The sequence below is a fragment of the Tursiops truncatus genome, chromosome 3 (genome assembly GCF_011762595.2).
Source record: "Tursiops truncatus isolate mTurTru1 chromosome 3, mTurTru1.mat.Y, whole genome shotgun sequence".
Lineage (NCBI taxonomy): Eukaryota > Metazoa > Chordata > Mammalia > Artiodactyla > Delphinidae > Tursiops > Tursiops truncatus.
The window spans coordinates 94,679,262-94,707,073 of record NC_047036.1 but is presented as its reverse complement, the minus strand read 5'-3'; the positions used below and the strand labels follow the sequence as shown (position 1 = coordinate 94,707,073).

Genomic DNA, 27,812 nt, shown 5'->3' with positions numbered 1-27,812 from the left:
ATTATTGATAGTAATCAAAAGCTATTACTTATTAAAATCCAAGACTATGCAGGCAACATTAGCTTAAAACTTATTGTCACTCTCTGGGTGTTTTAGTCCATGAGTGTTTGTAATTATACCTGTTACTTTGCAAATTTAACAAATGAACTGCTAGGGAAAAAATATGAATCCTTTTGAAAAATGAATATTATGCTGGAGTAAAAGACTACAAGCATACCTTGTTTTTTTGTTTGTTTGGTTTTTTTTTTGCGGTATGCGGGCCTCTCACTGTTGTGGCCTCTCCCGTTGCGGAGCACAGGCTCCAGACGCGCAGGCTCAGCGGCCATGGCTCACGGGCCTAGCTGCTCCACAGCATGTGGGATCTTCCCGGACCGGGGCATGAACCTGTGTCCCCTGCATCGGCAGGTGGACTCTCAACCACTGTGCCACCAGGAAAGCCCAAGCATACCTTGTTTTATTGCACTTTGCTTTATTACACTTCACAGATACTGTATTTTTTACAGATTGAATTTTTGTGGCAACCTTGCATCAAGCAAATCTATTGGTGCCATTTTCCCAACAGTATTTGTTCACTTTGTGTCTCTATGTCACATTTTGGTAATTCTCTCAATATTTCAAACTTTTTCATTATTATTATATTTGCTATGGTGAACTGTGATCAGTTGTCTTTGATGTTACGGTTGTTAATTGTTTGGGGGCACCAAGAACCATATACACATAAGAAGGTGAACTTAACCAATAAATGTTGTGTGTCTTCTGACCACCCCACTGACTAGCCGTTCCCCTCTCTCCCGTCCCTCAGGCCTCCCTGTTCCCTGAGACACAACAATATTGAAATTAGGCCAATTAATAACCCTACAATGGCCTCTAAGTGTTCAAGTGAAAGGAAGAATCGCACATCTCTCACTTTAAATCAAAAGCTAGAAATGATTAAGCCTAGTGAAGAAAGCATGTCGAAAGCCAAGATAGGCCAAAAGCCAGACCTCTTGCACCAAACAGCCAGTTCTGAATGCAAAGAAAAAGTTCTTGAAGGAAATTAAAAGTACTAATCCAGTGAACACATGAATGATTAGAAAGCGAAATAGCCTGATTGCTGACATGGAGAAAGTTTTAGGAATCTGGAAAGAAGATCACAACATTCCCTCAAGCCAAAGCCCAATCCAGGGCAAGGTTCTAACTCTCTTCAATTCTACGAAAACTGACAGAGATGAGGCAGCTGCAGAAGAAAAATTTGAAGCTAGCAGAGTTTGGTTCATGAGATTTAAGGACAGAAGCTGTCTCCATAACATCAAAGTGCAAGGTGAAGCAGCAAGTGCTGATGTAGAAGCTGAAGCAAGTTATCCAGAAGATCTAGCTATAAGATAATGAATGAAGGTGGCTACGCATTATCAACAGATTTTCAATGTAGATGAAACAGCCTTCTGTTGGAAGAAGTTGTCATCTAGGACTTTCATAGCTAGAGAGGAGAAGTCAATGCCTGACTTCAAAGCTTCAAAGGACAGTCTGACTCCCTTGCAGCTAGTGACTTGAAGTTGAAGCTAATGTTTATTAACAACTTCAAAAATCCTAGGGCCCTTAAGAATTATGCTAAGTCTACTCTGCTTGTGCTCAGCAACACAGGAACAACAAAGCCAGGGTTTACTGAATTTTAAGCCCACTAAAATAAAGACCTACTTCTCAGAAAAAAAGTTTCCTTTCAAAATATGACTGTTCATTGACAATGAGCCTGGTCACACCAAGAGCTTTGGTGGAGGTGTATGATGCGATTCATGTTGTTTTCATGCCTGCTAATGTAACATCCATTAGGCAGCCCATGGATCAATAAATGATTTCAACTTTCAATTTCAAATTGTACCCTTCTCTTATAGAGCCTGGTGGGGGTAGAAGTCTCTAGACTTCTTTTGTTGTCTTTACTAAATCTTGCTTATATGTGCCTAATAAACTTTTAGATTGTTGATACTTATCATCTGTAGTCTTCAGGTGTAGGGTTGTGGCTGATTGCATTCGGTGGCCCTGAAAATGTACATCAGTCCCATCTCCCCCTTCAGTGAGTGCAAGTGACTGACAGACTCAGGTGCTGCTCTGAGTCTACCACAGTGTTAACACTGAGGCCATGCACCCTGTAGGCTGTTCCCAGCCAATGAATAACAAGCATGGCAGGGACATTAATGAAAGTCTAGTGAAGGACTCTGCTGATAGGCAATTTTGGCTGGAGGGCTTCTCATTGGTCTGCCAGACGTTTTCTTAACATGGCACTGCAGTCTGGGACTCTTCTTCTCCAGCCCTCTTCTCTTCCCTCCCTCCTACAAAGAGGTCAGACCAGCATCACAGTCTGAAGGCTCTCCCTACCTCCTCTGGCTCCCTGCCCTTTTCTTTTTACAGTCATTTCCCCCAGTAAATCCTTTCCATATCTAATTCCATCTTGGAGTCTGCTTCTTGGAAGACCCAAACTAACACACTATAGAAAATGTCCTGTTTGAAATTCTATTATGCTTCTGTCAGGATACATATAGGATTTTTTTCTTTATCTTCATAATTCAAAAATTATTGCTAGGATATATTTAAGAGCAAACCTCTTTCACAGGTTTTTTTAAAATTTAGAATATTGTTATTCTTTTGAGATTTGTAATCAGTTTTTTCTCTTTAAGAAAGTTTTATAGACTTATGTTTTCAATTCTTGTTTCTTTTGTTTCAATTGTTTTTTTTCCCTTCATCAGAAGCATCCATAATTCTTAGTTTGAATCACTGTCATTTTTTCTTCTTTATCTATTGTGCTCTTTCTCTTTATTTTTATCTTAAGTCATTTTTCTCTTTAGTTCTTGGAGAATTTATCAAGTGTTTCCCCCCACAATATAGCTGCACAAAAGGAAAAATCTATCCAGTCTTGGGACTTGGACCAGGATAGTATCCAGGCTTAGTACTGAGAAAGAAATTTGTCCAAGTAGATAGAGAGTGAAATCGAGAGTCCTATACACCTGTAGATGGTGAGAGTGGGTCTGATACAGGGAACCACCTGGCTGAAGTCAAGTCTCCACTCCCTGCCCCTACTACCACCAGCCCCATGATCCAGTTCTCTGACACTGAATATCGATTCAGGAAACTCTAATGCCCAAGGGCTTTGCTGTCTCATGTCTCTATCCCCACTTAAAATGCTTTATCTGTGGCAATAATACCACCTCCGATGCAGCATGTCATTCCCTGGATACCTTCCTCAACTCACTGTTAAACCCAATGTCATAAAGACTTTCTCCAATGTTTTCTTCAATGAGTTTTACGTTTTTAGCTCTTCTGTTTAGGTCTTTGATTCATTTTGAGGGTTCTTTTTTTTTATGGTGTTAAGATTCCAATTTCATTCTTTTTGCACATGGATATTCAGGCAGGGGCAGGGCAGAGGGCTTCCTGTGTATTTCCAGTCAGGCAGGTTTGCCCTGTTTCTGACTGCATGGAACTAGTTGTAACTAGAAACTCCTCCAATGCTATCAATAGTTGTTACTCTTAATTTTTGGTGGTTTTTAAAAATCCTTTTCAAAGCCGACTAGGTATTTTAGTGACAGGCTGGGGGAGAACGCATCAGGAGCTCTCCTGAGATGCTGTTTTACAGAAGCCTTTACTCCATCACTTATCATTTTATACAAGAAATGTGCAAATCACTCTCCTCCCTTCAATTCATTAAAGGCATTTCCCCTAGAAATCATGGCTTGAGTGTTAATGAAACACTGAGTCCACACCCTCACAGCATTATATGTTCAATAAGTGTTTGAACAATGAGTAATGGGGTTCAAATTATTAGTTCCCAAGAATTTTATTTCTCCTACTCTGTCACATTGCATATTATATTTTAATCACATTCACTAAGTTAATGTGTTTAAAATGAAGATCAACAGTGTATAAACCAACCCTCTTTCCTAAATTGGAAAATATACTTCCTGACTTTGAGAATTCACATAGAATAATTGAGAACAACTGTAAAGAAGAAGAGGATAAAGTCATGAGTGTTTTCTCTGTCGTATCTTGCACACAATCTGGTGTGCAACCAGTGTGGGAACCGTAAGTATGGAAAATAGTGATTTAAAAAAAGGAGAGGAAGCAAAACACATGAATGAGAAAATCATCCTAGAAATAATACCAAAAAACACATATTAAAATATATGTTCATTTCTTTTTTCAGTATCCATTTAAGCACATAAAATTAATACAAAATCTGATTTTCAATAAAATATTTTATTTGGTCACCTGTTTATTTAGATGGGAAGTTAGGGATTACAGGAGAGCTTCTCAGACAAATTTGCACAAAACAGTCAATTGTCATGTATGACTTTGAAATAAGCCTTGATGCATTATTAGTTAAGGTTTAGGCTAAGCTGCTATAACAAACGGATCCAAAAAAGCAGTGGCTGCAGCAAAACAGAAATTTATTTCTTCACATTATAGCCCAGTGGTAAGTGGAGGTTCCAAGATAGGCAGGTGGTTCTCTTCTGTGACATCATCCATCCCCCAGGGAGGCGGTCTTTGTCCACATGTTCAAAACTGCCTCACCAGCACTTCAACTGCACCCTGGCCCCAGTTAGGGAAAAGGCAGAAAGTGGAGGAGCAAGTGTTTTTATTTAGGAAGTTTATGCAGATGTGTTGCACATGTCTTTTTTGTCCATATTCCAATGAAAAGGAAATCACATGGCCATATCTGGCTCTAAGGAAAACTAGATTTGTCTCTAACATTCTATGGGATGCTTTCTAATACTAAAAGGAAGAAAGAAAGAATGGACATTGGAAGACAATTACCAGTCTTTTCCATACTTGAAAAAAAAAGTTTAGTATAGTCATTCTTGCCTCAAGATTTAAATAAAATACTTATAAGGAGGAAGCTATCACAAAGCTAAACCTCAGGGAAAATGTTACGTATTGCCAAACACTATTTTTATCTAAGGATGCACAGAAAGCACTCTCAGAGTGGTTATTATTTGTCACACAGTTTATGAGCCGTAGGAAAGAAATGAAGTTCACCCAAAAATGGATCTCAGTCAGCTTGGTGCTTTGTGACCACCTAGAGGGGTGGGATCGGGAGGGAGACACAAGAGGGAAGAGATATGGGGATATATGTATACGTATAGCTGATTCACTTTGTTATAAAGCAGAAACTAACACACCATTGTAAAGCAATTATACTCCAATAAAGATGTTAAAAAAAAAATGGATCTCAGACCTGCCAATTGCATCTTCAATTTTCCAGTGTCTTCTCTAAAATTACCACTCCACCCCACTTACTATGCCTTGAGGAGGCAGGAGTTTTACTGAGCACTGACATATAACTGGCATCTCACTCAGCCAGAAGACCCTTATTGGCATTAGGTGCAGCTTCACCATTTGTGTAAACCAGGAAAACCATACAAAAGAAAAACAGGGCAAGTTCTGGAATTCAGGTAGAGAACTGAACAGCAGGCTAGGAGCTGGATAATTTCACTTCCCTTCCTGGTTCTATTACTACCTCATTGAGAAGCTTTCCCATGGACTGACAATATCAAAATAAGATCAGGAACACTATGTTGTTTTTTTTTTTTAATCTCCATATCCTGGGAGCATCCCCTCAGTAGCCAAAGATAAATTCGTAAGTAGCAAAGGCTAAGATCAACAGAGATTTCATAAAGGTCTGCTCCTGTAGCAGATTTTTGGCAAGAGATTGGTATCTTGGGCTAATTATTCTCAGTTCCTCATCATCTAATCCAATCTTTGCCCTGGGGAGCTGATCTCTACTAATAGCATCAGCCAGCCTCTCTTGACCTTTGAGTACAATTGGGTTTGACCAATGGGAGGCTTCATCAGGAGATCAAAAGGCAAAAAGAGAGAGAAGTTGAAGTATTTCTTCTTCCTCCTTGTGTACTTCAGCACTATGAGTCTGGCAAGGGCTCCACTACAGCCCAACTCCTGTTGAGTGGCTCTCTTTCACAGCTCTAGCTTTCCTAGGCTCTGGCTAAACCATTTCCTCTTGTCCTTTCAGGTCTAAGTGTGGTAATGATTTCTCATTGTTGCTAGTTCTTGGATGTGTGATGATTCGTTATTGCTTCCCTTAATCTTGTCCATACCTCCAGAAACAGCCCCTTTGTTAAATGCCAGTTAAACCCATGGATTGTGCGATCTGTTTTGTTTAGGGACCTGATACAATACTTATGTCAGGAATTGTTCCCGGAAATAGATTCTCAAGATGTGACTATGGGATTGGGCAGCTCACATATTTGAAGAGCACATGAATATCCTCCTTGTGGGGACAATGCTTACTCAAATTCTCATCGAAGGTGGCATAGGATGAATTACAGGTAGGAAGCAAGGCACTGGGAGATGGAGTGGCTATAGGAGTTAGCTATTATGGTGACAATGGTGATTATGAGGATTGTGGATTACTATGGCTTCTTCTGACTGTCCTAAAGAGAGCTCCTTCCCCATGCCTCAGAAAAAAAGATTAAGGATCTAAACTCCCATCTCAAAGTATAAGTGGACAGTCAGAAAATCTTATGGTTACCTTAAAGAAAGCCCTTATCTCATCTAGCTGCAAGACCAACATAGATTGGATTAGGCCCAGAGTTGCAATGCCAGTTAAATATGTAACACTACCAGGTCTCTAATGCTAAGGTAAAGACACTGGAAAGGAGTGAGATGCTGAGATAGGATGGGGCTATTTGGAGAGACAAAGCTGAGAACTTCAAATCAGCAGTTCTCACAGAACCTCCTTTACCAGTAGAAGCAGCTCTCTACTCTGAGGAAACCATCTCTCCTTCAGAAAAACCTTTCTGCCTTATCTGGAGCATTTGCCTTGAAAAGGGATACTTATTTGCAGACCTCACCCATCCACTTCTCATTGCCTCCAGGCTCAAAATGAGATCCTAAAATAGTCCAGACAAAGAGATGCCAGGTCTTCTCCAGGAAGGCTTACACATGTAGGATCTTTCTATTTTGTATCAGCCGAAGTCTGGGGAGCATATATGGGAATGGATTCTAAGGGTGTTAGATCAAACATAAGATTGAATCAGGTTAAATTTAATGATACTGATGCTCTCATCGAAAACTTCATATTTAATATGTTTCTTGAAGATCTGGATTAGAATTAATTGAAACTTAAACTCAGCAGTAGCCTAGAGTCAATGAGCCTGATATGCCAGAATGAGAGCAGCAGATTCAGCCCTGGCTGTACATTAGAATCACCTTAGTTTTCCAAACAAAGATGCTGAAGCCCCATGCCCAGAAATTTTGCTGTAATTAGTCTGGGGTGGGGCCAAAGCGTTGGGTTTTTTTTTTTTTTTACATCTTTATTGGAGTATAGTTGCTTTACAGTGTTGTGTTAGTTTCTGCTGTATAACAAAGTGAATCAGCTATATGTATACATACATTCCCATATCCCCTCCCTCTTGAGCCTCCTTCCCACAATCCCTATCCCACCCCTCTAGGTGGTCACAAAGCACCGAGCTGATCTCCCTGTGCTATGTGGCTGCTTCCCATTAGTTACCTATTTTACGTTTGGTAGTGTATATATGTCCATGCCACTCTCTCACTTCGTCCCAGCCTCCCCTTCCTCCCCTGTGTCCTCAAGTCCGTTCTCTACATCTGTGTCTTTATTCCTGCCCTGCCACTAGGTTCATCAGTACCATTCTTCTAGATTCCATATATATATGCGTTAGCATACAGTATTTGTTTTTCTCAATCTGACTTACTTCACTCTGTATGACAGACCAAAGCATTGGTATTTTTTAAAATTTCCCAAGTGATTTTAATGTTGAGAACTGCTGTTGTAGTGGAAGGAATCAAAAAGCTCCTGCTTATAGAAATATTGGAATGGATCTATTATGCATGACTTACTTTTCCACCTCCTGAACATACCCAGAAAAGTGCCCATTGGCACTTCAGAACAATAGTCTCAAAAGTGCTTGGAGGAAATAGATGCAGCCACCAATGGAAAACTACCTGGCACATGGCACAGAGCTTGGGGATGGGGTGAGGAGACTGCCCTGGGTGCCCATAGCACGGGCACAAAGGATAAAGGACATGTGCTATTCCCCTGCTGTCCGCTTTGGTGCTGTAGACTAGTTGGAATATAAATGTGAGAACTGATGCATGGGCCCACATACATGGATAAAGCCTAAGGGTCATTGGTGGGGCAATGGTAGACCAGAGAACTGAACTTATACTGTGTCTCATGTGGGTTAGAGTCATCCAAAATCAGCATATCGGCACTTTCTGGCAGCCCAATGTCATGTAATCTTGCAAAAGAAATACCACATCAGGCACAGGAAACAATGCACCAGTCAAGCCACACGCCTGCATTGGAGCTCCTCAGGGCCCCGGTCAAGCCCATGCTCAAGGTAAGGGTTAGAGAGCATCCAGCAGGGGAGAAATAGGGTCCAGAGCCCACAAAGGTCCTGGTCTGGGTTTGGGACACTCCCACAGGATGGCGCTAGTGGCCTCAGCTGGTCTCAGGCAGCAGGGGCAGACAGGACTTGAAAACTTCTAAAAAGGTCTTCCAAAGCACAGGACCCTCTAAGGAACAAGCCAGAGAGAGAGCTCTACTTGCCCAGGTCTAAGGGTGTTGCTGGTGCTGGGATTCCACTTCCAAAAAATGATAAAGCAACTGGAACCAGCTTTGCCCTCCTGTGGTAACTGCCCTCCTATGGTAATCAACTAGAAAATTGAGTCAGGTTTATGAAGCAACTGTTTTCAGATATTAAACAAAAATCAGTATAGGCTTGTGATTCCTCTCTGAGAGAAGGGACACGAATGACATAACACCTGTAATTATCCCGGCTGTCTAGCCTGGAGTTTGAAGAGACTGAGGTATCTAGTATGAATACGGCAGGGTATCAGAGTATCAGGTAGTTGTACAGAGAAATTTGCACAGGAGTCCCTTGAGTCAGTTACTGCATACTTAGCTGCACATGCATAGGATAAAATGTCACAAAGTTAGCCAGAAAACAAAACAAAAAACAGGAAGCTATAAGATGAATAATTCCAGAGTTCACAAAGGGCTGGGGGATATTCATGTTCCAGCCAGCCAGAGTGGAGAGTCCTTGCTGAACTTCAGGGCATTTAATCAGAAACTCCAGAAAGGAAACTCCTTAGTTTCAGGGCCAAACTAATCCTAGAAGAAAAAGCTATCTGAGGTCTGGCCCACCTAAGCCTGAAAACAAGCCTCAGAATCTCCAAGCTGATTTGACAAGTAAGTTAGCTGTCTGTCAGAACAAAGTCACAGCTTGGTGTTAAGTCTGGATCCTCCCAGAAGCAGATGCCAAATGCCAAGATGAGATGAAATGTGCAAGGGTTTTATTAGGGGAAATGCCTGTGGGAAAGGAAATAGGCAGGGAGCCAGGGAAAAATGGGAGAGTCATCAGACCTCAACATAAATCTGACCTCGAGTGAAGGAGAGAGGGAAAGGAGGTTGGGTGCAAGCGTCCTAGACTGCCCTGCAGTCGGTGCAAGGGTTGACAAAGCTGTTGGGAGTCCGGGAGCCCAGAGACTGCCATCAGAACTCTGTGTCTCCCTATCTGACTCAGCGAGGAGAGCCCATAGGAAGAGGCATGGCCTCCCTTGGTGATGGCTTTTAAGCATAGCAGCTTGGGCCCAGGAGGCCAGCTAGGCACATTTTCACAGCTTCCACAGACCACTGTGAAGGAAGATCTGCTTCTCCGTAAAGGTTCAGGGAGCAGCAACTCTTTCGTTTCCTATGTGCCTCTCTTTCTGAGAGGAAACTCAGAAAAAGGAGTTTAGTGGGAGGTACTACATTTCCTGACATGGCAGGTGATCTCAAGGCCACAACCGGAACTCATCCCCTCCCTCCTCCACCATTTATGCTAAATTCGCTTCAATCTCGGCAGGTCTAGTGGCTTTTCCAATGGTAGGAACCAAACCTTCATTCCCAAGGGGTCCAATCACTTGATCGTCACACCGTTTTCAGTCTAGGGTTAGTGCACATGTCCACTCACACTTACAGCAGGGCAAGGAAGTACCTGAAGGTGCCCAACAGGATCGTGATGCTGTACCCATTGTGTAAAAGCATCCTACCTCTTCCCACTGATCAGGGTCAGTTACCCTTGCCAGAGTGGTAACTCCTCCATTTGCCAGCTAGTCCCTGCACACGATGAGTCCAAAGTGCCCTGGGGCAGCCATAACTGATAGTTCAATGGTACCCTTGCTGTGTCCTCTAGGAAGAGTGTACCCGCTTAGGGCACTGGGACTTCCAACAACACAGAGCCCAGACTGCAAAGATGAGAAATACAAATTTTCTCATGAGACATTGGAAGGGATAGTAGGTGGGGCCATTCCTGTCTTTGTTGTTTTCCAGACTTGTACCCTTCCAACTGGGGAAACAGCACATTAGAGGTCTCTGATTTAATAAATCCCTGCACTCCGAAGGGATCCCATGCTTTCGGAGTGTTTCCTTCAAGGTGGCAATTGAATTGCACCTTTAGAAGGCCTTTCCAGCATTCTATAAGGTGAGCTGCCTCTGGACAGTGTGGTATGTGCTACAACCAGTGAATTCCACAGGCAGAGGCCTTCTCCCACAACCTTGTTACTCTAAAGTGGGTCCCCAAGTCAGATGCTATGCTGTGTGGGATTCCATGTCTATGGATCAAGCATTCCCAAAGCCCCCAGATAATGGTGCTGGCCAAGACTTTTTGGGCAGCAAAGGCAAACCCATACTTCAAATAGGTTACCAATCCCTGTGAGAATGGGCCACTGGCCTTTGCAAAATAACTAATCATTCACAACTGCAATTGGTGCTACTTAGTCAAATCTACAATAGCCTACATCATTCTCTAGGATTCATCTGGTTTCTGCAGAAGCCAGACTGGAATTAAATGAAGATATGGTAGGAATCACCATCCCTGCATCTTTCAGGTCTTTAATGGTGGCACCAATCTCTGTCATCCTCCTTGGGGTACAATATTGTTTTGATTTACTATCTAACTGGGGGAGGGAGGTATGGATTCAGAGGTTCCCATTAGGTCTTTCCCCCTGTGACGCTCTTTACTCCATAGAAAAGGGGCTCAATATTAGGGTTACTAAGAAACCCCACCAAGTATGTCGATTCCAATTGTGCACTCAGGGACTGTAAATCAGACTTTAGCCAGGACTCTACTTAATACTGTGGTCCCACTCTAACGAGGGTCCATGATGACACTTTGAGTCTCTGGTATCAGGTCAGCTCAGATTCTATGTCCAATACTCCTCAAAACTGGTTATTCTCCTTTTCCCAAAGTCACCCAAGTAAATGGTTACAGGTCTCTTTCTGGAATAACTGGAGGCATCATGTCAGTAGACACTAGCCAACATCATGGCTAGTCCTTCCTCCTACAGCACAGTCACTTCTTCAGTCAATGGGTTTCAGATCTAAAAAGTGGCTTGAGCCTGGGAACAGAACAAGGGATTGTGACTTTTCATTGTGATGACCACCCTCAGCCTCCTGATCTTCAATTCTTACTTTTTGTTGTTGTTTTCATTTTAATAGATGTTAAGGAGCAACCTTATTGGCTGCCAGTATATTTTGATCCTAGAGACACCATGCTCTAATAACTACCTCCACAACTCCTGGGGGGTCAAGTCCCATCATCTACAAACAGAAAGTAAGTATAGCCCTATGGAGATTCAGCTGGAGTCATTAGGAGTAAGGTTTTTAGAAGAGCTCTCTTTAGAAGAGCTAATGGAAATCAGAGGCGTGGTTGCAGGGGCAGCTCCAACCTCCATGCAGCTCCTGTGTGGCCAAGTTCCAGAGAAACAAACCATGAAGTCACACAAAATTTAAGGGATAAAGAACAAAAGAAAAGATCTAAAGTTAATATAAGGCAAACATGTAAGAAATGACTGACGAAAAATTCAGAATAAAAAGAAATGTAAAAGAAAAAGGAGATAAGATAAAATTTTAACCAAGGAAAAGAATCTTGTCAGTTTAAATTAAGAAAAATATAAAACAATGGAAGTTTAAAATATATATAAATGATAAAATTCTTAAAGACAGATTAGGAGGACCTTCAAGATGGCAGAGGAGTAAGACATGGAGATCACCTCCCACCCCACAAATACATCAAAAATACATCTACATGTGGAACAACTCCTACAGAACACCTACTGAATGCTGGCAGAAGACCTCAGACTTCCCAAAAGACAAGAAATTCCCCACATACCCAGGTAGGGCAAAAGAAAAAAGAAAAAACAGAGACAAAAGAACAGGGACAGGACCTGCACCTCTGGGAGCAAGCTGTAAAGGAGGAAAAGTTTCCACACACTAGGAAGCCCCTTCACTGGCGGAGACAGAGAGTGGGTGGGGGTGGGGGGGGGAAGCTTTGGAGCCACGAAGGAGAGCTTTGCAGAAGGCAAAGCGGAGAGATTCCTGCACAGAGGATCAGTGCTGACCAGCACTCACCAGCCTGAGAAGCTTGTCAGTTCACCCAGGGGGTGGGTGGGGGCTGGGAGTTGAGGCTGGGGCTTCGGAGGTCAGATCCCAGGTAGAGGACTGGGGTTGCCTGTGTGAACACAGCCTGAAGGGGGCTACTGCGCCAGAGCTAGCCAGGAGGGAGCCCAGGAAAAAGTGTGGAACTGCCTAAGAGGCAAGAGACCATTGTTTCAGGGTGCACAAGGAGAGGAGATTCAGAGCACCGCCTAAATGAGCTTCAGAGATGGACACGAGCCGCAGCTATCAGTGCGGACACCAGAGACAGGCATGAGATGCTAACGCTGCTGCTGCAGCCACCAAGAAGCCTGTGTGCAAGCACAGGTCACTATCCATCCTTCCCCTCCTGGGAACCTGTGCAGCCCGCCACTGCCAGGGTCCTGTGATCCAGGGACAACTTCTCCGGGAGAACACACGGTGCACCTCTGCCACCGCAGGCTCGCCCTGCATTCCATATCCCTCCCTCCCCCCAGCCTGAGTGAGCTAGAGTCCCCTAATCAGCTGCTCCTTTAACCCTTCCTGTCTGGGTGAAGAACAGATGCCAGAGGGCAACCTACATGCAGAAGAGTGGCCAAATCCAAAGCTGAACCCCAGGAGTGGTGCGAACAAAGAAGAGAAAGGGAAATTTCTCTGTGCAGCCTCAGGAGCAGCGGATTAAATCTCCACAATTAACTTGATGTACCCTGCATCTGTGGACCACCTGAATAGACAACAAATCGTCCCAAAATTGAGGCAGTGGACTTTGGGAGGAACTGTAGACTTGGGGTTTGCTGTATGCGACTGAGTAGTTTCTGATTTATATGTTTATCTTAGTTTAGTTTTTAGCACTTGTTATCATTGGTGGATTTGCTTATTGATTTGGGTGCTCTTCTTTTTTTAATTACTTAAAAAATTTTTTATTTTCATAATATTTTTACAAATTTTTTATTTTAATAACTATATTTTATTTAATTAATTAATTTATTTTTCTTTCTTTCTTTCTTTTTCTTTCTCCCTTTTCTTCTGAGCCATGTGGCTGACAGGGTCTTGGTGCTCCGACTGGGTGTCAGGCCTGAGACTTGGAGGTGGCAGAGCTGAGTTCAGGACATTGGTCCACCAGAGACCTCCCCAGCCCCACGTAATATCACTCGGTGACAGCTCTCCCAGAGATCTCCATCTCAATGCTAAGACCCAGCTCCACTCAACGACCAGCAAGCTCCACTGTTGGACACCCCATGCCAAACAACTAGCAATACAGGAACACAACTCCACCCATTAGCAGACAGTCTGACTAAAATCATAATGAGTTTACAGACAGCCCAAAACACACTACCAGACTCGGTCCTGCCCACAAGAAACACAAGATTCAGCCTCATCCACCAGAACACAGGCACCAGTCCCCTTCACCAGAAAGCCTACACGAGCCACTGAACCAACCTTACCCACTGGGGGCAGACACCAAAAACAATGGGAACTATGAACCTGGGACCCCAAACACAGTACGTTAAGCAAAATGAGAAGACAGAGAAATACACAGTAGATGAAGGAGCAATGTAAAAACCCTACCAGACCAAACAAATGAAGAGGAAATAGGCAGTCTACCTGAAAAAGAATTCAGAGTAATGATAGTAAACATGATCCAAAATCTTGGAAATAGAATGTAGAAAATACAAGAAATGTTTAACAAGGACCTAGAAGAACTAAAAGCAAATAAACAATGATGAGCAACAAAATAAATGAAATTAAAAATTCTCTAAAGGAATCAATAGCAGAATAACTGACGCAGAAGAGCAGAAGAACAGAAGAACGGATAAGTGACCTGGAAGATAAAATAGTGGAAATAACTACCACAGAGCAGAATAAACAAAAAAGCATGAAAAGAATTGAGGACAGTCTCAGAGACCTCTGGGACAACATTAAATGCACCAACATTCAAATTACAGGGGTCCTAGAAGAAGAAGAGAAAAAAGAAAGGGTCTGAGAAAATATTTGAAGAGATTATAGTTGAAAACTTCCCTAACATGGGAAAGGAAATGGTCAGTCGAGTCCAGGAAGTGCACAGAGTTCCATACAGGATAAATCCAATGAGAAACAAGCCAAGACACATATTAACCAAACTATCAAAAATTAAATACAAAGAAAAAACACTAAAAGCAGCAAGGGAAAAGCAACAAACAACATACAAGGTAATCCCTATAAGGTAAACAGCTGATCTTTCAGCAGAAACTCTGCAAGCCAGAAGGGAGTGGCAGGACATATTTAAAGGGATGAAAGGGAAAAACCTACAACCAAGATTACTCTACCCAGCAAGGATCTCATTCATATATAATGGAGAAATTAAAACTTTTACAGACAAGCAAAAGCTAAGAGAATTCAGCACCACCAAAACCAGCTTTACAACAACTGCTAAAGGAACTTCTCTAGGCAGGAAATGCAAAAGAAGGAAAAGACCTACAAAAACAAACCCAAAACAATTAAGAAAATGGTAAAAGGAACATACATATCGATAATTACCTTAGTGTAAATGGATTAAAGGCTCCAACCTAAAGACACAGACTGGCTGAATGGACACAAAATAAGACCCGTATATATGCTGTCTACAAGAGACCACTTCAGACCTAGGGACACATACAGACTGAAAGTGAGGGGATGGAAAAAGATATTCCATGCAAATGGAAATCAAAAGAAAGCTGGAGTAGCAATTCTCATATCAGACAAACAAGACTTTAAAATAAAGACTATTACAAGAGACAAAGAAGTCCACTACATAATGATCAAGGGATCAATCCAAGAAGAAGATATAACAACTGTAAATATTTATGCACCCAACATAGGAGCATCTCAATACATAAGGCAAATGCTAATAGCCATAAAGGGGAAATCAACAGTAACACAATCATAGTAGGGGACTTTAACACCCTACTTTCACCAATGGACAGATCATCCAAAATGAAAACACAAGCTTTAAATAAAATATTAAACAAGATGGACTTAATTGATATTTATAGGACAGTCCACTCAAAAACAATAGAACACACTTTCTCCTCAAGTGCTCATGGAACATTCTCCAGGATAGATCATATCTTGGGTCACAAATCAAGCCTCGGTAAATTTAAGAAATTGAAATCGTATCAAGTATCTTTTCTGACCACAATACTATGAGACTAGATATCAATTACAGGAAAAGATCTGTAAAATATACAAACACATGGAGGTTAAAAAATACATTACTTAATAACGAAGAGATCACTGAAGAAATCAAAGAGGAAATCAACAAACACCGAGAAACAAATGACAATGAAAACATGACGACCCAAAACCTATGGGATGCAGCAAAAGCAGCTCTAAGAGGGAAGTTTATAGCAATACAATCATACCTCAAGAAACCAGAAAATCTCAAATAAACAACCTAACCTTACACCGAAAGCAATTAGAGAAAGAAGAACAAAAAACCGCCAAACTTAGCAGAAGGAAAGAACTCATAAAGATTAGATCAGAAATAAATGAAAAAGAAATGAAGGAAACAATAGCAAAGATCAATAAAACTAAAAGCTGGTTCTTTGAGAATATAAACAAAATTGATAAACCATTAGCCAGACTCATCAAGAAAAAAAGGCAGAAGATTCAAATCAATAGAATCAGAAATGAAAAAGGAGAAGTAACAACTGACACTGCAGAAATACAAAGGATCATCAGAGATTACTACAAGCAACTCTATGCCAATAAAATGGACAACCTGGAGGAAATGGATAAATTCTTAGAAAAGCACAACCTTCCAAGACTGAACCAGGAAGAAATAGAAAATATAAACAGACCAATCACAAGCACTGAAATTGAGACTGTGATGAAAAATCTTCCAACAAACAAAAGCCCATGACCAGATGGCTTCACAGGCAAATTCTATCAAACATTTAGAGAAGAGCTAACACCTATTCTTCTCAAACTCTTCCAAAATATAGCAGAGGGAGGAACCCTCCCAAACTCATTCTACAAGATCACCATCACCCTGATACCAAAACCAGACAAAGATGTCACAAAAAAAGAAAACTACAGGATAATATCACTGATGAACAGAGACGCAAAAATCCTCAATAAAATACAGGCAAACAGAATCTAACAGCACATTAAAAGGATCATACAGCATGATCAAGTTGGGTTCATCCCAGGACTGCAAGGATTCTTCAATATATGCAAATCAATCAATGTGATACACCATATTAACAGATTGAAGGAGAAAAACCATATGATCATCTCAATAGATGCAGAAAAAGCTTTTGAAAAAATTCAACACTGATTTATGATAAAAACCCTGCAGAAAGTAGGCATAGAGGGAACTTTCCTCAACATAATAAAGGCCATATATGACAAACCCACAGCCAACATCGTCCTCAACGGTGAAAAACTGAAAGCATTTCCACTAAGATCAGGAGCAAGACAAAGTTGCCCACTCTCACCACTATTATTCAACATAGTTTTGGACGTTTTAGCCACAGCAATCAGAGAACAAAAAGAAATTAAGGAATCCAAATCAGAAAAGAAGAAGTAAGACTGTCACTGTTTGCAGACGACATGATACTATACATAGAAAATCCTAAAGATGATACCAGAAAACTACTAGAGCTAATCAATGAATTTGGTAAAGTGGCAGGATACAAAATTAATGCACAGAAATCTCTGGCATTCCTATACACTAATGACGAAAAATCTGAAAGAAAAATTGAGAAAACACTCCCATTTACTATTGCAACAAGAAGAATAAAATACCTAGGAATAAACCTACCGAAGGAGACAAAAGGCCTGTATGCAGAAAACTATAAGACACTGATGAAAGAAATTAGAGATGATACAAATAGCTGGAGAGATATATCATGTTCTTGGATTGGGAGAATCAACATTGTGAAAATGACTCTACTACCCAAAGCAATCTACAGATTCAATGCAATCCCTATCAAACTACCACTGGCATTTTTTACAGAACTAGAACAAAAAATTGCACAATTTGTATGGAAACACAAAAGACGCCGAATAGACAAAGCAATCTTGAGAAAGAAAAACAGAGCTGGAGGAATCAGGCTCCTGGACTTCAGACTATACTACAAAGCTACAGTCATCAAGACAGCATGGTACTGGCACAAAAACAGAAATATAGATCAATGAAACAGGATAGAAAGCCCAGAGATAAACCCACGCACATATGGTCACCTTATCTTTGATAAAGGAGGCAAGAATATACAATGGAGAAAAGACAGCCTCTTCAATAACTGGTGCTAGGAAAACTAGACAGCTACATGTAAAACAATGAAATTAGAACACTTCCTAACACCATATACAAAAATAAACTCAAAATGGATTAAAGACCTAAATGTAAGGCCAGACACTATAAAACTCTTAGAGGAAATCATAGGCAGAACACTCTGTCACATAAATCACAGCAAGATCCTTTTGACCCACCTCTTAGAGAAATGGAAATAAAAACAAAAATAAACAAATGGGACCTAATGAAACTTCAAAGCTTTTGCACAGCAAAGGAAACCATAAACAAGATGAAAAGACACCCCTCAGAATGGGAGAGAACATTTGCAAACAAAGCAACTGACAAAGGATTAATCTCCAAAATATACAAGCTGCTCATGCAGCTCAATATCAAAAAAACAAACAACCCAATGCAACAATGGGCAGAAGACATAAATAGACATTTCTCCCAAGAAGATATACAGATTGCCAACAAACACATGAAAGGATGCTCAACATCACCAATCATTAGAGAAATGCAAATCAAAACTACAATGTGGTGTCACCTCACACCAGTCAGAATGGTCATGATCAAAAAATCTACAAACAATGAATGCTGGTGAGGGTGTGGAGAAGAGGGAACACTCTTGCACTGTTGGCGGGAATGTAAACTGATATAGCCACTGTGGAGAACAGTATGGAGGTTCCTTAAAAAACTAAAAATAGAACTACTATATGACCCAGCAATCCCACTACTGGGCATATACCCTGAGAAAACCGTAGTTCAAAAAGAGACATGTACCACAATGTTCATTGCAGCACTATTTACAATAGCCAGGACATGGAAGCAACCTAAGTGTCCATCTACAGATGAATGGATAAAGAATATTGGCAACATATACAATGGAATATTACTCAGCCATAAAAAGAAATGAAATTGAGTTATTTGTAGTGAGGTGGATAGACCTAGAGTCTGTCATACAGAGTGAAGTAAGTCAGAAAGAGAAAAACAGATACTGTATGCTAACACATATATATGGAATCTTAAAAAAAAAAGGTCCTGAAGAACCTAGGGGCAGGACAGGAATAAAGACACAGAAGTAGGGAATGGACTTGAGGACACAGGGAGGGGGAAGGGTAAGCTGGGACAAAGTGAGAGAGTGGCATGGATATATATACACTACCAAATGTAAAATGGATGGTTAGTGGGAAGAAGCCGCATAGCACAGGGAGATCAGCTCAGTGCTTTGTGACCACCTAGAGGGGTGGGATTGGGAGGGTGGGAGGGAGATGCAAGAGGGAGGGGATATGGGGATATACGTATAGCTGATTCACTTTGCTTTACAGCAGAAACTAACACAGCAATTTAAAGAAATTATACTCTAATAAAGATGTTAAAAAAAAAGACATGTTAGAAAAATAAAAGGATTTTACAAAATAAATAATGAGATCATTAATTAAACACTTAAAATAATCATTATTAAGATAGAAGTAAAAATTGATTTAAGAATAGAATTTTAACCTATAATGGAAATGAACCTGAAAAAGAATATATATACATGTATATGTGTATATATATGTACATATAACTGAAACATTTTACTGTACACCTGAAACAAACACAGTATTGCAAATCAACAAAACCTCAATTTAAAATAATAAGAATTAAAAATTTTTAAACATTTTAACAGTAAAAATAAAGAATAAGTATATAAAAATAAAGGAAAGCAAGACAGAAGCAGGAAGACAAAGATGAAAGAGATAGACATCAAGCTAATTTAGGAATAGATGTAAGGAAGGGAATAACCATCTAAACTACCACTAAACGTTCAGAGGCAACACAGACACAGTTTTCCTCAGTTGCCTTGATAGCAAGAAATCTATTATCTCCATAATAAAGCTTTCTTCTACCTAGCACCTCCCAAACCCTTCCCCACTCCCAAGGAATGCAGGAACTCTTCCAGAATTTACCCAATCAAAGGGTAACCTTGTTTCAAAAACTGTTTGAAATGACTCTACCTTCAAACAGCCTTTTCTGAAAATTCTCAGTGATGGAAGGTAGGTGGAGAGGCCACACCTGAAGTAGAGAGAGAAAAAGGTCTGATTAACTCCACCACTGGTGGTGCTTTTGCTGTCATATGAGGTTGATGTTAAAAACTGGTCCTTGGGCTTCCCTGGTGGCGCAGTGGTTGAGAGTCTGCCTGCCGATGCAGGGGACATGGGTTCGTGCCCCCGTCCGGGAAGATCCCACATGCCACGGAGCATCTGGGCCCGTGAGCCATGGCCGCTGAGCCTGCACGTCCGGAGCCTGTGCTCCACAACGGGAGAGGCCACAGCAGTGAGAGGCCTGTGTACCGCAAAAAACAAACAAACAAACAAAACAAAACAAAACAAAACTGGTCCTTGCGTATATACTGTCCATTCTCCCAAGATGTCTTATTTACGTAGATCCTTGCACAGGCCACTCTGGTTCTTTGAGAGTGGAGGAGCTCAGCTGGGTCCCATGCTGGGGTCCCAAGATTGCAACTCTTAGGGGTCAGCTCTTTCACCTCCCACACAAGGCACCATCAAGTCCCCCAGTAGCACTGGGTCAAGCACAACAGCAACTCCAGGGAGTCATCCCTCAAGTCTTCTAAAGGAGGCCATCCTGCTTGATTCCGAAATGCCACATTTATCCTTCCAGAGGGACGACCTTTGTGACTTGGTTGATGTTCTGGCACTTCTCTCTCTGGAGAAGAGGAAACTAAATCACAAATTGAGTTCATATGCAGGTGCCTTGACAGAATATCCATTCCTCTAATATTATGGAATACATTCTAAGATACTGAGACACACAACACACAAGTCCTTGATATAAGAATATAAGAAGTCTTAACATAAGAATGTAAGTCCTTTATAAAATATAAAAGCAGAATAGAAAGAGGAAAACAAAATTAGCAAAACCCAGCTATAAGCAGGCCAGTAGTCTCATCTCTTCTGGAATTCCTACTTTACTACTTCTCCCTATTTTGCGTCCTTCATGCCCAAGAAGGAAGAGCCAGAAAGAGCTATTTTTCCCTGGAGCCCATGTTGAGGGCCATGGTCATGTCACACGAGTCATTGCTCTTCAGAGCCAGGAGTCCCTGTGACTAGAGCTGTAGGGCACACCCTGCCCACACATAGCTCAGCATCATTAGACTGGCATATCATCACATCACAGAATCCAAAACCAGATAATAAGCCACCGTTGGAGTTACTTGCTGAGATGGTGATCATCACAAACCAATTGGAAAACCAGTGCTTTGTACCGTGCCTCACAAGGGGGTGCTATTTCCCACCGATTGCGCTTGGACGTACTGAGGAGACTTTGAAAAAGCACTGATGGGTCCTTCCCCTCATATAGAGAGAGAGCAATAGACTTTTTTGTACCTCCATTATATATTTCAAGAAGAATAAAATGAACTATCTTCTTCAATAATTAAGTGTGCAGAGTCTGCTGGGAATGATGTTGTTTTACTTGACATTTTACGTATCTATGAAGAGGCATGGGAAGAAATGATTTGAGGATAGCCTATTTTTCTTTTATAATTTTTTTCTATGTTAAATGAAGTATACTCACATAGCGGACAATTAGAAAACAGGACAGGAAAAATGCGTCCCTCATGCTATCGTATATCGTTATGAACATTTTGGGGTGTTTCCTTCCAACTATTTTCCTAGCTACTCACTAGGAAAAAAACCAACAACCATGAACACATAGTATATAAAATAGAGTCCTTTTCTATTTAATTTAAATCATATTATGAGCATTTCCTCATATCACTATCTATTTTCACAAAGCTTATTTTATTTTTAATATCTGTATAATAGAATTTTTGTTTACATAACCATTCTTCTATTACTGTACATTTAGATTATTTCTAAAAGTTTATAATTACAAGAAAAGCTAAGGAGTGGTAAATCAGATATAGATCTAGTTCCAAAATTATATTACTTCCCTAGGAAGGATACTCAGGAGCAGACGACAGGGTACTACAATGTGACCATTTTTATGTTTCTAAATAAATGTCACTAAATTGTCTTCCAGCTAGGGGTGGAATTCAAAATATTTAACACCTAGTGTGGACACAGGCCAATCAGAACAGACTTCCACTGTCAATAACCTGTAAAAGAGCCTTGGGGCACACGAGCAGAATAATAGCATGCTTATGCTAATTTACAGGGTCACCAAATTATACCCTAAACAGCATTATTACCATTTATATATTTAAAAACCTCTAACCAAAAAGAGAGATCCCTCATCTTTTTTTCATCAATACTATTTTAATGTTTAATGTTCAACCTTATTGGTAAGGTTGAAGTTTTTTTTCCTCATTCCAAACGGATTCTTTTAGAAATTAACTCTTCATTCCATTTCTTTGCACATTTACTTATTGGAGTCCTAATATTTTATTTACATATCAGAGAGGCCATATTGCACAGTGGTTAAGAGAGCAGCCTCTGAAGTTAGAGGACAGGGGTTTTGCTCCTCAAACTATGGCTAAGTAACATTGGACTAGTGTTTTTAGTCAGCTCAGACTACCACAACAAAATACTACAGACTAGGTAGCTTAGACAACAGAAATTTATTTCTCACAGTTCTGGAGGCTAGAATTTGAGATGATATCAAAATCATGTAGGCTTGAAAAAAGGATTTTTTTCCCCCTAATGCACACCACCAGTTCAGTAGCGCAAACTGATCATACACATTATATCTTCTTGTTCTCCAAACACACATACACAAGAATGAGAGAAGGGAAGAGTGGATGAAAAATTTCAACAAATTTTTGGAACACTTCAAGAAGCTGAGGCAGCAAAAACCCAAAAACCTGCAGAAGAGAAGAGTAATGAGAAGCCAGGGAATCCACCCCCACAGAACCCCAGAAAGGCTTAGGATTTGGAAGTATCTGTTTCCATGGAAGGTTCAGATATGATGTGAGAATAAAAACAGGGGGCTTGGTTGAACACAGATAGAACAATTCAACTCCCCACACATCCGTTCACTCACTCTTTACAGCCCAAAGACTTCACATTCCTGTCCCCACTCCACCTCCACACATACACATAAGGAACTGCAGGTTTATTCTTTGGAAGAATTGAACTGAAGTGGCTCTGACTTAAGACACTGCACCCAGCAGAAGGCAAGGGTAAGCCACAGGAAGACTCAACATAACCAAATTGAACTCCAGACATTCCTCTAATTGTAGCACATGGGAATTTCTTCCGTCCAGTTACACAGTTCACAGACCTAAGATTCTTCCTTGACACTTTCTTTTACACTTGACATCCATTTTATCAGGACATTCTGTTGACTCTATTTTTAAAATCAATCCAGAATCCAACTACTCTTAACCACATTTATTGCTGCTACCCTGGTGAAAGCCACCATCTCTCTCTCTCTACTGGATTACTGGAACAGCCTCCTAACTCGTCCCCTCACTTCCAATATTGCTCCCTACAATCTATGCTCAACACAAGTGCCAGAGCGATTCTTCAAAATCTGAAGTCAGACCGTGTCACTCTTCTCCTTCAAACCTTAAATGACACCCCTCTGTACTCAGTAAAAGTTTCCCATTACCCACAAGACCTTCTTTTAACCTCTTTGATCTCCCCTCCTTCTATTTCCTCCTCAGTCACTCTCCTGCTGCTATATTGATTTCCTTGCTATTCCTCTAACGTGACAGACCTGCCTCTACCTCAGGGCCTTTGCACTGGCAGTTCCCTGCAACTAGTCTTCTTCAGCCTTGCCCCAGATATTCTGTGATATATACACACAAATACTATGCCTTTTTATATAAGGGACTTGAGCATCCACGGATTTTGGTATCCTGGAACCAAGTCCCCACAGATACCTAGGGATGACTGTACTGTGTGACCAGCATAATTAATTGGAAAACAGTAACAAAAACAAAAACTCAATACTCCCACCAAGGTACTTCATTGTGAATTTCAGAGCATCTAAAAAGGACAATCTTAAAAAGCCTCCAGAGAGAAAAATCCAAGTAAACAGGAATCAGGATGGCATCAGATTTATCACAACATTGTGAGTTTCTTCAAAATTCTCAGTGAAAATTATTTTCAACCTAGAATTCTTTGCCCAGCCAAAATGTCCATCAAGTAGGAGAGCAAACTAAATATCTAAAATTCTCAGATATGCAATGACTTAGAAAACTCACCTCCCATGTACTTTCTTAGGAAGCCAATGAAAGATGTGCTTTCCCACACACTGAAGAAAGACGAAGACATGGGACTCAATAAACCATGGATCTGTCATCCCTGGGGGTGAGAGCTATGCAGCAGACCTAGAGAGAAAGCTGTCCAGGAGGGTGGGGGGCTGTGTTATTTCCAAGCTAAGGTGAGATGTGGGAGTGATGGTGGGATTATCTGAGATACTTTATTTTTTGACAAACATTTTTGCCACAAGTTTGACTGATCATTGGATCCTTTTAAGAAAATTGCAACGCATATATGGCAACAAATGGATACAAACAATGAAAAGAAGCAAGGCAATTATTAACATCAGGAAGAAGGAAAAAATTATCTTAGAACAGAAATATATTCACGACTACACTATCGGTTTAGCAGTGAATCATGTGCATATCAATCGTTGCTGATATAAATTTAGCTGTGGCGTAACCATATTACGAGGATGGGAAGAAAGAGACTGAAAGGTGATACTGTAGAAGACAGCTTAATTCCTAATTCGGTATAATAGAATGTCAAAAGATACTTTCTAAAATTGATAATCGAAAATAGCTGTCTATGCATAATATTTAGAAATACGGAAGTATAGTCAAGAAGGAAAAGTTAAAGCAGGTTCAGGGATGGGTGGAGAGGGTGTGGTAGAAGATTGCTGTTTTATATGATAAGTTTTTCACATTGGTTGTTTTTTTTCTAATGTGTACACATTACTTTGGTAACAATATGAATTAATTTCAAAAGTAAGTACATAAATGCATACAAGTGATGCATACTCATTAAGTGTATAAAATAGCCAAAAGGGGGGTGGGGAAATCAACCATAATTTCATAACCCAAAACAATCACTGTAAGACTATTGTATTTGCTTCATCTTTTATAAAAAGGGCATTATAACTATATTTTTATACAATTCAAATCTTGCCCCCCTTTTTTTACTTTATATCATTCCAAAGCAATTTTTATCAACAATTTTACCAGCTGCATAACATTCCTCTGATCTTCATCCCTACTGATCCTTAGGCCTCACATGAACAGCAAAGACATCTTGAAAAAAGAGATGACTGAGGGAGTAGGGGGTTCCTTTTTAAAAATTAAGATCTTGCAACAGGGAACAGCCCGTTTGAAACCTCAATCCAAACTAGCTCAAGTGAAAAGGGAAACTTATTGGCTCATGGAACTGGAAAGGGTGGGGTATCACTCCAGGCACTGCTAGGTCCAGGGCTCAGACAACATCGTCAGGACTGGATTTCTCGTTCTCTCCATCCTCAGCAGCATTTGTTCTCGTAGTGAGCTCTTAATTGGTTCTTCCTCATAGTTGCAAGATGACAGCAGCCGTTTCAGCCTTTCCTCTTCCCAGGAAGGCCTCTTTCCCTGGCCTCCAGCCCTAGAGACAGCTGGTGGTTGGATTCATGATGCTTTGTGGACTCGCCATGTGGTACAAGGAATACACAGTGGGAGCTCAGGGGTGTACTCGGGGTGGTGGGCAGTGGAAGAAACACCCCAACATATTATGGCCAATTTGTATTTTCTTCTGCATACTTATCTCTATCTTACCATTTTGTTACCATTAAACAAAACGAAACAGGAGAAGGTAACATGGCTGGGCAGGATGGTAACACTATAAACTCATGATGACCAGCTTCTACTGGATCCTCAGTCCTACCATTTTTCTCTGTCTTGCATGGTCACTGTCTACCAAAACTATTTTCACACAGTCTCCACTCTCCTCACTTTCAACCCTCCTCCTCCCGGGTACCGCCTTCTTTACCATGAAAATAGAAGTGATCACCTGGGAAACGCTTCAACTTTCCATACCAGCCTGACTTACCTGCGTCCTCACTCATCTTTTCCTCTTCCCTCCAGACACAGCAAATAACATGTGCTTCTGATCTAAAGTCAGTCCATCCACTTATGCTCTGAATCTTACTCTCTCATGTTTCCTTGGAACTCTGGTGCTATCTATTAATCTCATTCTCTCGGTCCCACTCTCTTACCTCGCCCTGGCTGTATCATTTTTCTTCCCATTTAAACATGCTCAAGTCTGCATTTTAAAAAAAGAGAGCTATTTCCTTGGCTTCCTGTGCCCCTGCATTTATTATGCTATCTCCTCCGCCTTAGAGCAAAGCTTCTTTAAAAAGTTATGCACTGTCTGTATTTTCTCACCTGTTACTCACTCTCCAAATTACCTCATTTGAAATCCAAACTCATCATCTCCTGAAACTGCTCACTCTCCGGTCACTACTATGTGCGTAGTGCTGAATCTAAACTTCTCACCTCACTTGGCCTCTCTGTAGCAGTCGTCATAGTCGGCTACTCTCTTCCGTTGACCCCTGGGACCCAGCTAGCTCTCCTTGATTTCTTCCTCTGTGGCCCATCTTGATACCTTTGCTCAACCTTCTTTTCTCTCCAAATATTAATTATAGGAGTTCCTCAAGCCTTGGTCCTGGGCCCTATTGCCCTCTGATTCTGTGCTCTGCCTCCCAGAGTGATGTCACTCTGCCCCATAGGTCCAAAGATCCCACATCTTTAATAAAGCTACATTTGTGTCCAGTGTCTGTCATCTTGATCCATGTCCCCACCTGCTCCATCTTCACTAACTGTCTCACAGGCTCCACAGCCTGAACTGGACTCGTTCTTTGTCCCAACCTCTTGCTCCCACATCTGCTCCTCTTCCAGTGTTTCCTGTCTTGGGAAATGACATCACCACTCCCACCCCTAGTTGTTCAAGCCAGAAAATTGGGAGTTAGCCATGTTGCCTCCCTCTTCCTCATCTCTCACATCCAATCAGTCACCAAATTTGGGTAGTTATCCATGTTTTCCCTTCTTCTGCACTCTTTACATCCAAGCAATTGCCAAGTTTTATCTGTTTTGCCTCCAAAACAGCTCTCTAGTTTTGTCTCTATATATACCCTTCCCGGCCAGGATAACATCACCTCTGACCTGGAGAATTGCAAAAGCCTCTTAACTGGTCTCTTGGTGTGTGATTCCTTGTTTGAGGCGCATTTTATCCACTTGGATGGACTGTTTAATCCATAAAGGCAAAGATAAAGACTGTCTTATTCACCACTTTATTTACAATTCCTATTTTATGACTTGGCATAGTATATGCCTAATAAATCTTTTATAAAATTAGTGAAGGAATATAAGATTCTTGAACTAAAATCAACTACTACATCACTTCAAGCCAACACATCTTTCACTCAGCGCAAAATCCAAACGCAAGAAAACTATCTCCCAGTTGTGATAAAAATAGGTGTCACAGATTTAGGTGCTCTGCTAGCCAGCAGCCATATGAAGATATCTTCAGGGCCTGGAGACAGAGGAGGGGACGAGAAACCATGTGACTGGCCTGCATCACACAGCTGCTTGGTGGAGGAGTAATTACTAGAGCTCCAAGTTTCTGGCTCCCATTCAAGTCACTTTTTTCCACATTGCCACAGACAGGACACATTAACACAGCATCGTACATAAAATGAATCTCACTGTCCTAACAAGTTTATTTATCTAGCTTCCCCTGGAAACCCTGGAATTTTTTGTAGGTTATAACCATAGTTCATGAGGAGCAGCAGATTATAAAATGGTAGGGGTGGGAATAGAAGCTAGCACCCTGAGAAGTAAGGAGATTACAGACCCATCAAACATCATGCTTGCAAATATTCTGGAACAAATTAAGTTACATGCAAACAGTTCAATACCTTCATAATTCATTTGACAAATATTTATTGAGCTCCTACTGAATGTCAGGCATTGTTGTAGTCACTAGGGACGTAGCAGTGAAAAGAACAGCCAAAGTCCTGACCTCAAGAAGATGACATTCTGTCAGGGGAAATAGACAGTAAACAAGCAAACAAATCAATAATATTGGGTAGTAATATATGTTTTAGAGAAATAGGAAGTCAGTAAAGGAAGAGAGTGGTGGAAGTGGGGCAGCTGTCATTTTAGAACAGCTAGAGAAGATC

General features: G+C 41.0%; 1 protein-coding gene across 8 annotated transcripts in view; it reads right to left on the bottom strand.

The window, feature by feature from the left end:
* Positions 1 to 218: 218 nt before the first annotated feature.
* The window catches only part of AP3S1 (adaptor related protein complex 3 subunit sigma 1), a 142,529-nt gene continuing 114,935 nt past the window's right edge, over positions 219 to 27,812 (bottom strand). For 5 of the 8 annotated variants that reach the window (XR_012330819.1, XR_012330816.1, XR_012330817.1 and 2 more), the window contains one exon: positions 219 to 5,041. The gene's annotated coding sequence lies outside the window, so the exon portion shown is untranslated. Of the gene's footprint in view, positions 5,042 to 19,654; positions 20,364 to 27,812 lie in introns of all 8 variants that reach the window. The other 3 variants (XR_012330820.1, XR_012330822.1, XR_012330821.1) reach the window with 3 other exon arrangements.